The sequence below is a fragment of the Martes martes genome (genome assembly GCF_963455335.1).
Source record: "Martes martes genome assembly, chromosome: X".
In the NCBI taxonomy this organism is placed as follows: domain Eukaryota; kingdom Metazoa; phylum Chordata; class Mammalia; order Carnivora; family Mustelidae; genus Martes; species Martes martes.
The window spans coordinates 102,729,125-102,737,357 of NC_137897.1; positions in this window are offsets into that span (position 1 = coordinate 102,729,125).

Below are 8,233 nucleotides of genomic sequence, written 5' to 3' on the forward strand. Positions count from 1 at the left end.
TACTACAATTTTACTGATCAGGACAACTTTTTGACTCACAAGTGTAATGAATGCAAACAAAGAGGGATTGCATTTTGCTAAGGTAATTGCCTAAAATTTTAAAAGAGAAGTGAGAAAATAAGAGGACTTAATGGATTGAATAATTTACTCAGCAAACTGCTTTGTACAAGGCTCTGAGCTAAGCACTATTGCTACAGAATTAGAAACCAGCCCTTGCCCTTAAGTAGCTCACAATCTACAAGAGGAGATGGAGTATACAATGTGAAAAGGCTCTAAAAAAGGTCTGCATAGGGCTCTACAGGACAATAGAAGTGGAAGAACTCATTCTACTTCTGGAAGAAGCCACGCTTGAATGGTGAGATTTGAAGAACTGGTAAGGCATCTGGGGGTAGGGAGGTCAACCGTATTTTATACTGAGGAATATGAATGTGAGAAAGTGCAGAGAACACCTCCCCTCACCTCCCCCCACAAAAAATTAGATCAGGCAGGAATAGAAGGCCATACCAATGAGTTCAAAATTCAACCTGAAATTAGTAGAGAACTGTCACAGGATCTTAAGCAAGGACATGGTATGATCAGATGGACTTGGTGATAATTTGGATATGGAAAGTAAGGGAAAGGATGGAGTGTCTCGGGACTCTCAAGTTCTGATTTGGAAAACAGAGTATGTGGTCATACCACTCATTTAGATAGGGAACCCAGAAAGAGTAACAAGTTTTGTGAAGGATAGGAGAAATGAAGTTTTGGACACTTAAAATTTGAGGAGTCTGTGGAACATTTGGGTAGATATAACCAGTGGCTGCAAGGAAGTATAGGTCTGAAGCACAGGAGAGAAGTCTGGGTTGGAACTAAACATCTGAGAGACTTCAGTATATAGATGGCAATTAACTAAGCAAATATGGATTAAATTTCACTTAGTGTTTAGAATAGTAATTTTTAGAAGGACAAAGATTAAGTTTGGAATCCTAGAAACTAGCTATATTCAAGGAGTAGGTAGAGGAAGTCAAGCTACCTTGCTTTCAAAGGAAGCTGAGAAGAAATGACCACATAGATGAACCAAGAGGAAATAAAGCTTAATTACTAGAATATAATACAGAGAGGTCAAATAAGAGGACAGAAGAGTAACAAGGAACTACTCATTCATCCATTTAACAAATATTTTTTTGAGTACCTACAACTTTCCAGGCATAATTCAAGATGTTGGGATTAGAGAAGTGGGGAATAAAACAAGTAACAGCCCTTTCCTTTGGAGCTTATACTCTAATTGGGGGGGATATATCAATAAATAAGATTAATAATTAAAATACATAGCTGTGACAAGTAGTATTTCTGCAAGGCTTATCAGATTGTGTGTGTGTGTGTGTGTGTGTGTGTGTGTGTGTGTGTTACACATAGAAAGGTGAGACTCTTGATCTATTGTGGGTAGAAAGTATGCCTGAAAATATATCCAGGAAAAGAAATACTTGAGTCTAAGAAGATGAATTTGTGAAATAACGGCCCTGGGTATGTTAGTCTGGCAGGATTTATAAATCAATCGGTACGCCATGGTTAAGGTTTTGTCAAGAGATAGTGTAAAGTTGAAGCCATGGTCATGGTTCAGGTTCATAATGTGGAATGTTTTTGGCTTCAGGCTTTGCTTAGGTTAAGGCTTAGTCAGTCTGTTGCTATCTTTACAAGTCGGTGTGGATCCCTTGTTAGAGGACCATGTAACCAAATTTAAGGCTCAGCCTGATATCAACATTAGGCCCCAGAAGTATAGCCATGGTTCAATCTGTGTCAAAGATCAGAGTCTGTTTCTGATTGGTATGAAAGCTCACTTGGAAGCTGTCGTTATTCCAGTATGGCCTAGATTATACCTCATTGGGAAGTCAATATACAAGATTTGGGTTCAAATTTTGGCCAATATGAAGATTTAGTCTGTATATAGGAAGAGGCTTCATTATAAAATTAATGTCAGAGCTGTCTGTGGGTCAGCCTTAGATGGACTACAACCAGGGATAGGGCTCAGCTCAAGGTTTGACTTTAGTTTTTTGGTCAGTGTTGGAATCACTTGTATTTTTAGGCTTGGAAATCAACAAAGACCAGTCATGGCTCTGCCAGAGGCTGCTGTTCATGATGATCTTGTTGCCTTGGAAAAGGCTAAACAAGAATTTGAATAGGATTTATGATCAGTATTTTATCAGTTGAAGTGACAATTAGTGTTCACAGTTAAAGTCTATTCTTGGTCCAGCATTAGACTCAGTCTGTAGTTAGTGTTAAGCTTAATATTCAATCTTTTGTCATTTTAGGTCATTACCTGTGATATGCCCTGGAGTTTTGTCTCAGATCAATGTTAGCATTTCATCCATGGACAATAGAGATTGTGGCCAGGATTTCAACTATGCATATGAACGGGATTTGGGATGCATATCTGGCCAGAGAAAGCCCAAGCTGTAATTTCTGGCTTTAGCCAAGGTCAGTATTCTCTCTTCACTGAAATCCCCTATCAGAAATGATCTGTGGAGCTAACTCATGCAGTGGCCAATGTCATACCTTACTTATTCTGTGGCCAGAGCACAGCTCAGTCAGTGACCTGTGTTAGAGCATTTCATACATGGACAATATGAGTGTAGAGATTGTGGCCAGGATTTCAACTATGCATATGGACAGGATTTGGGATGCATATCTGGCCAGAGAAAGCCCAAGGTATAATTTCTGACTTTAGCCAATGCCAATGTTCTCTCTTCATTGAAATCCCCTATCAGAAATGATCTGTGGAGCTAACTCATGCAGTGGCCAATGTCGTACCTTATTCTGTGGCCAGAGCACAGCTCAGTCAGTGACCTGTGTTAGCACTTACACTTGGCCTGTGTCAGAGTTGATTCTGCAAATAGTGGTCCTATTTTGACTCTGTGTAGAGTTTCTGTTCACTGAGTGCTGCTGTTAGTGCCATCTGATCAAGCATTTATTTGTCTATTAACATTTTCACTGATGTAATTCCAGTATTATTCCATACACAGTACATATATTTTTTGCTTATTTAGATACTTGAAGAAGGCTTATAATGATCAGTAGCTGGACTGAGTTTTGGGACAACTTATCAAACATTTTTAAATAGATTCTTTAATAATAATGTTGGTTTGCTGGGGCAATACTGTTGATTGGTTAACCCAATACCATTAAAACATCCCCTTGCTTTATACTCCTCAAAATACAGACTCTAAATTTAACACTACTTTTTCTTGGGTGCTATTTTTTTATATCAATGAGGCACAAAAGGAAATACGGTTTGATTTATGGAAAATTTTATTTGCCTGGTTAAAGGAACAAAAATCATGGGCAATAGCTCTTCCATTTTTTTTAAAGCTTTGTTGAGTTATAATTGATACACAAAATTTCATATATTTAATGTATATATTTCAATTAGCTTGGACATATGTCTGTAGCCATAATACCATCACACATCAATTAGCTTGGACATATGTCTGTACTCATAATACCATCACACCACCACAATTAAGGCCCTAACATATCCATCACCTTCAGAAATGTCCTTGCTTGTGTGTATGTGTGTGTGTGTGTGTGTGTGTGTGTGTGTGTTGTGATAAGAACATTTAACATGAGATCTATCCTCTTGACATATTTTAAAGTACACAATACTGTAATTTTAACTATAGGCACTATGGTGTGGAGTAAATATATAGAACTTATTCATCTTGCAAAACTGAAACATTATATTCATTCCACCCAGCCCCAGGCAATCACCATTCTACTCTCTGCTTCTTTGAGTTTGACTAGTTTATTTATTTATTTATTTATTAGACAGAGAGAGAGAGAGAGAGAGAGCACGCACAAGCAGGGAGGAGCAGGAGAGGGAGAAAGAGACTCCCCACCAAGCAAGGAGAGCCCAATTCAGGGCTTGATCCCAGGACCCTGGGATCTTGACCTGAGCCAAAGGCAACTGCTTAACCAACTGAGCCACCCAGGGGCCCTGAGTCTGACTATTTTAGAATCCTTATATAAGTGGAATCATGCAATATTTGTCCTTCAGTGACTAGTTTTGTTACTTAGCATAGTGTCCTCTACATTCATCCGTGTTGTCATAATGTTAGAATTTCCTTACTTTTTAGAAGCTGCATAATATTCCGTTGTATTTCTATACCACATTTTCTTTAACCATTCATCTGTTGAAGGACATTTAGGTTGTTTTTATATGTTAGCTGTTGTGAATAATGCTGCAGTGAACATTGATATGGTAATTTATTTTTGAGATACTGATTGCATTTCCTTTGGATATATACCCAGAAATGAGACTGCTGAATTATAGGGTAGTTCAATTTTTAACTTTTTGAGGGACGTTCATACTGCTTTCTATAGTAGCTGCACCATTTTACATTCCCACCAACAGTGTACAAGAGTTCCAATTTCTCCATCCTTGTCAACACTTGTTATGTCTTTCCTCTTTGATAATAGCCATCCTAACAGTTGAAAGGTGACATTTCATTGTGATTTCAATTTGCATTTCCCTGATGATTAGTGACAATGAGCATCTTTTCATTTTTTTCTTTTTTTATTATGTTCAGTTAGCCAATGTATAGTACAGCATTAGTTTTTGATGTAGTGTTCAATGATTCATTAGTTGCATATAATATATGTGTTGGTCATTTATATAAGACCATTTGGAGAACTGTCTGTTCAGGTCCTTATGAATTTTATGATTGTTTTTAAAATCTCTGCTTAAAATGCCATTGGGATTTTGATAGGGATTGCACTGGATCTGTAGATCACTTTGGGTAGTATGGAATTTTGACAATATTAATTCTTCAATCCATGAACCAGGGATGTTTCTCTATTTATTTGATATGCTTTAATTTCTTTCATCAGTGCTTTTATAGTTTCCAGTGTATTAGTCTTTCACTTCCTGGATTAAGTTTATTTGTATGTATTTTATTATTTTTTAAAAGATTTTATTTGTTTATTTGACACACAGAGAGAGACACAGTGAGAGAGGGAACACAAGCGGGGGGAGTGGAAGAGGGAGAAGCAGGCTTCCCACTGAGCAGGGAGCCTGGCGCAGGGCTCAATCCCAGGGCTCTGGGATCATGACCTGAGCTGAAGACAGACGCTTAATGACTGAGCCACCCCGGTGCCCCTGTATTTTATTATTTTGATGCTTTTACAAATGGGATATTTCCTAAATTTTATTTTCAGATATTTCATTGTTAATATATAGAGATGCAGCTGATTTTTGTATCCTATTAAACTTTTACCAGAGTTTAGGGGTTACCAATGACCAGATTAAGGCTTACTATATGAAGAAGGTTTTAAGGGCTGAGTGTAAACACATTTCTCATATAGGTTGTTGATGTTATGTGTCAGTCTACAAATAAGGTTAGTGAATAGGCAACACATAGGATCCAGCTTGTGTTCAGGTTTAGAGGCTCAGGCTGTTGCCAGGGTTTGAGTTCAGAGTGTTCATGTCCTGTTGTCATTTTGGAATTTAGACTCTGGCTAGCATAGCAGGCATTCTGGTATCAGTAGTAGAGTTCAATCTGTGCTAATTTTTAGTGCCTCTACTGTGCCCAGTGTCATGGGTATATCTCTCCTAATTTAGGATTAGGTTTGTGGCCAGGCTGATTGCTCAACCTCAAGCTAGTGCTAGGACACATTCTGTGGCCTCTAATATAGTGAACTTTGTTTATGGGTTTAAGGCCCAGTCTGTGACAAAGGTTAGTACTCAGTCTCAGCCTGTTATTAGGCCTAATAATACAAGGAGGGTTTTGATTCAACCTTGCAGTGTGATGAATTATTCTTTAGCCAGGAATAGGCTTCAGACTTTGGGTCTCAGATTTGTGGACAGGTTTTGCATTTTTCATCCCTGAGTGGTGCTCAATATGTAGCCAGGAATAGGGCTCAGATCTTGGCCTTGGTGAGTTAGATCTGTGCTTAGGGTTAAAGTTCAATCTCTTGCTAGGTTTCACACAAAGAATCTGAAAAGTATTTGTTTCATTTTGTCCTTAATTCATGTTCAAGGCTTGGGTTCAGTCCTAGCTCAGGGTTAGCACGCTGTTCAGTTTCTACTATTGGGAATCTGTCTGTGGCTAGAGTTAAGGTTAAAGCTGCAGTTGGATTCAGTCCGGGGCTAGCATTTAGCCAGAGATAGGATCTAGTCTATGTCAAAGATTCAGGCTCAGTCATTAACCATTTGGGGAGGATCAGTTCTATTTTCAGGGTGAAAACTCAGGTTGGAGGTTAGACTTAAGGGCTCAGTCTGTGTTGAGAGTTAAGAATTCAGTCTATGGCCAGAAACTCAGTTTAAGAAGTTAGAAGCTATAAGATATAGGGCCAAATCTGTGGCCAGTGATAAGACTCAGTCTGTTTCAGGTTCAGTGGATTATTCTGTGGTCTGATTTATGAACCCAGTTTCTGGCCATGTTCATAATTTGAGCTTTGAACAGAGTTAAGTCTCTGGCTGTGTCTATGTTCAGGGTTCTGTGGGCAGGATTAGGGCATATGATGTGGTCAGAATATATCCTCAAGTTTTGTAGATGATTTGGTTTCACTTCTTGGCCAGGATTAAGGTGCATTCTTTGGCCAAGTTTAGAGTTCAGTCTCTGTACATGTTTTGGTCTCTGTGTGAATCCAGGTTTAGTAGTCATTCTCTTGCCAGTGTTGGGGTCATTTTCTGATTAGTGCTAAGTCTGTGGAAATTGTAGCTGGGTTGGTTTCCAAGATCAAATCTCAGGCTGTGACTGAATAAGAGCCTCAGTCTGTGGTCAGGGTTAGAGCTCTGTCAGTATCAATGCTGAGCACTCATTTTGTGGTCAGTGTAAGATATTAAGTGTATCCCAGAGTTAGGTCACAGTCTGTAGATCAGGCTTGACACTCAGCCTGTAACAGGCCATGTCTGAGGATAGGTTGGATCTCTGTATCACAAGAAGGCTTATCAGCTGCCATAGTTACAGTTCAATAGGCGATCAAAGCTAGAGACTCAGTCAGATACCAGTCATAGGTATTTTTACTCTTGAAGCAGGCATAGACAGTGAGTATGTGACTAGACCCAAAGATTCCACTGAATCAGGGTTAAGGCCTTGGAGTGTTAAGTCCAGAAAGGGGCTCAGTTTATGGATAGAGTTAAGGTCTCCCTTTGGGGCTAGGGCTAAAGGCTTGGTGTGAAATTAGGGTTAAGACTTCAAGTCCAAAGTGAGGCACTCAGGCTACGTATTGGGTTAGGTTTTTCATTGGTGCCCAGGGTTAAACAAAAGAACTGCATTCAGGGTTGGCAGCTTGGTCTCTGAGAAGACTTGAGAGACCAGCTGCTTAGGATGTGGAATGATAGTAGTTTATTAATTATACGTGAATAGAGTTGTCATAAAAAAGTTAAAAGCAAAGAGGATTCCTACAAATGAAATAGGCACAATATAGGGAAGGAACCAGGGCAAGAGGCTGACTACTGAATTAAGACCAGTATTGTCCTTGATGTCTCAGAATGTTAGGTGAGAGGGGGCAGGGCAAATACAGGAGACTGAGGGGAAAGGAAAAAACTGGCAAATAGGGAGATGGCACCCCCCCCCAAGAAAGTGAATACACGCTTCTTAAAGGAGAGAAGCTTTTTACAGGTTGTCTGGGTTGAAGTGGTATAGGATGGAAAACTTTACAAAGGATGGGATCTCCCATTTGCTGAGCTCTTTTATCATATTCCATGTATGTTCAATAAATATTTGTGGAATGTATGTACATAGGTTTGATCTTACTTATATTCTCCCACTGGGCCTTCATAACAGTCCTTTGTGATAACTCTTCTTATCCCCAGTACACAGACAAGGAAAACCAGTCATGCTAATTTAAAAACCTCAAAAGGGCCACAGGGCTAGTAAAAGCAGAGACACGTTTTGAATCCAGTTTTATCTTATTTCAATCTCCTATTCTGTTTTCATACCACCCCTTTGTTTGTAGTAAGCTTGTGAGATTTACATCTCACCTTTGCCCCTTAACTTTACAAACTTTGTCTCATTTGATTCTCATAACTCTGTAAAATGGTTCTCCTTCTTTTTTTTTTTTCAAGATTCCATTTGTTTATTTGACAGAGAGAGAGATATCACAAGTAGGCAGAGAGGTAGGCAGAGAGAGAGAGGGGGAAGCAGGCTCTCCGCCGAGCAGAGGGCTCGATGCGGGGCTCGATCCCAGGACCCCGAGATCATGACCCAAGCCGAAGGCAGAGGCTCAACCCACTGGGCCCCCCCAGGCACCCGGT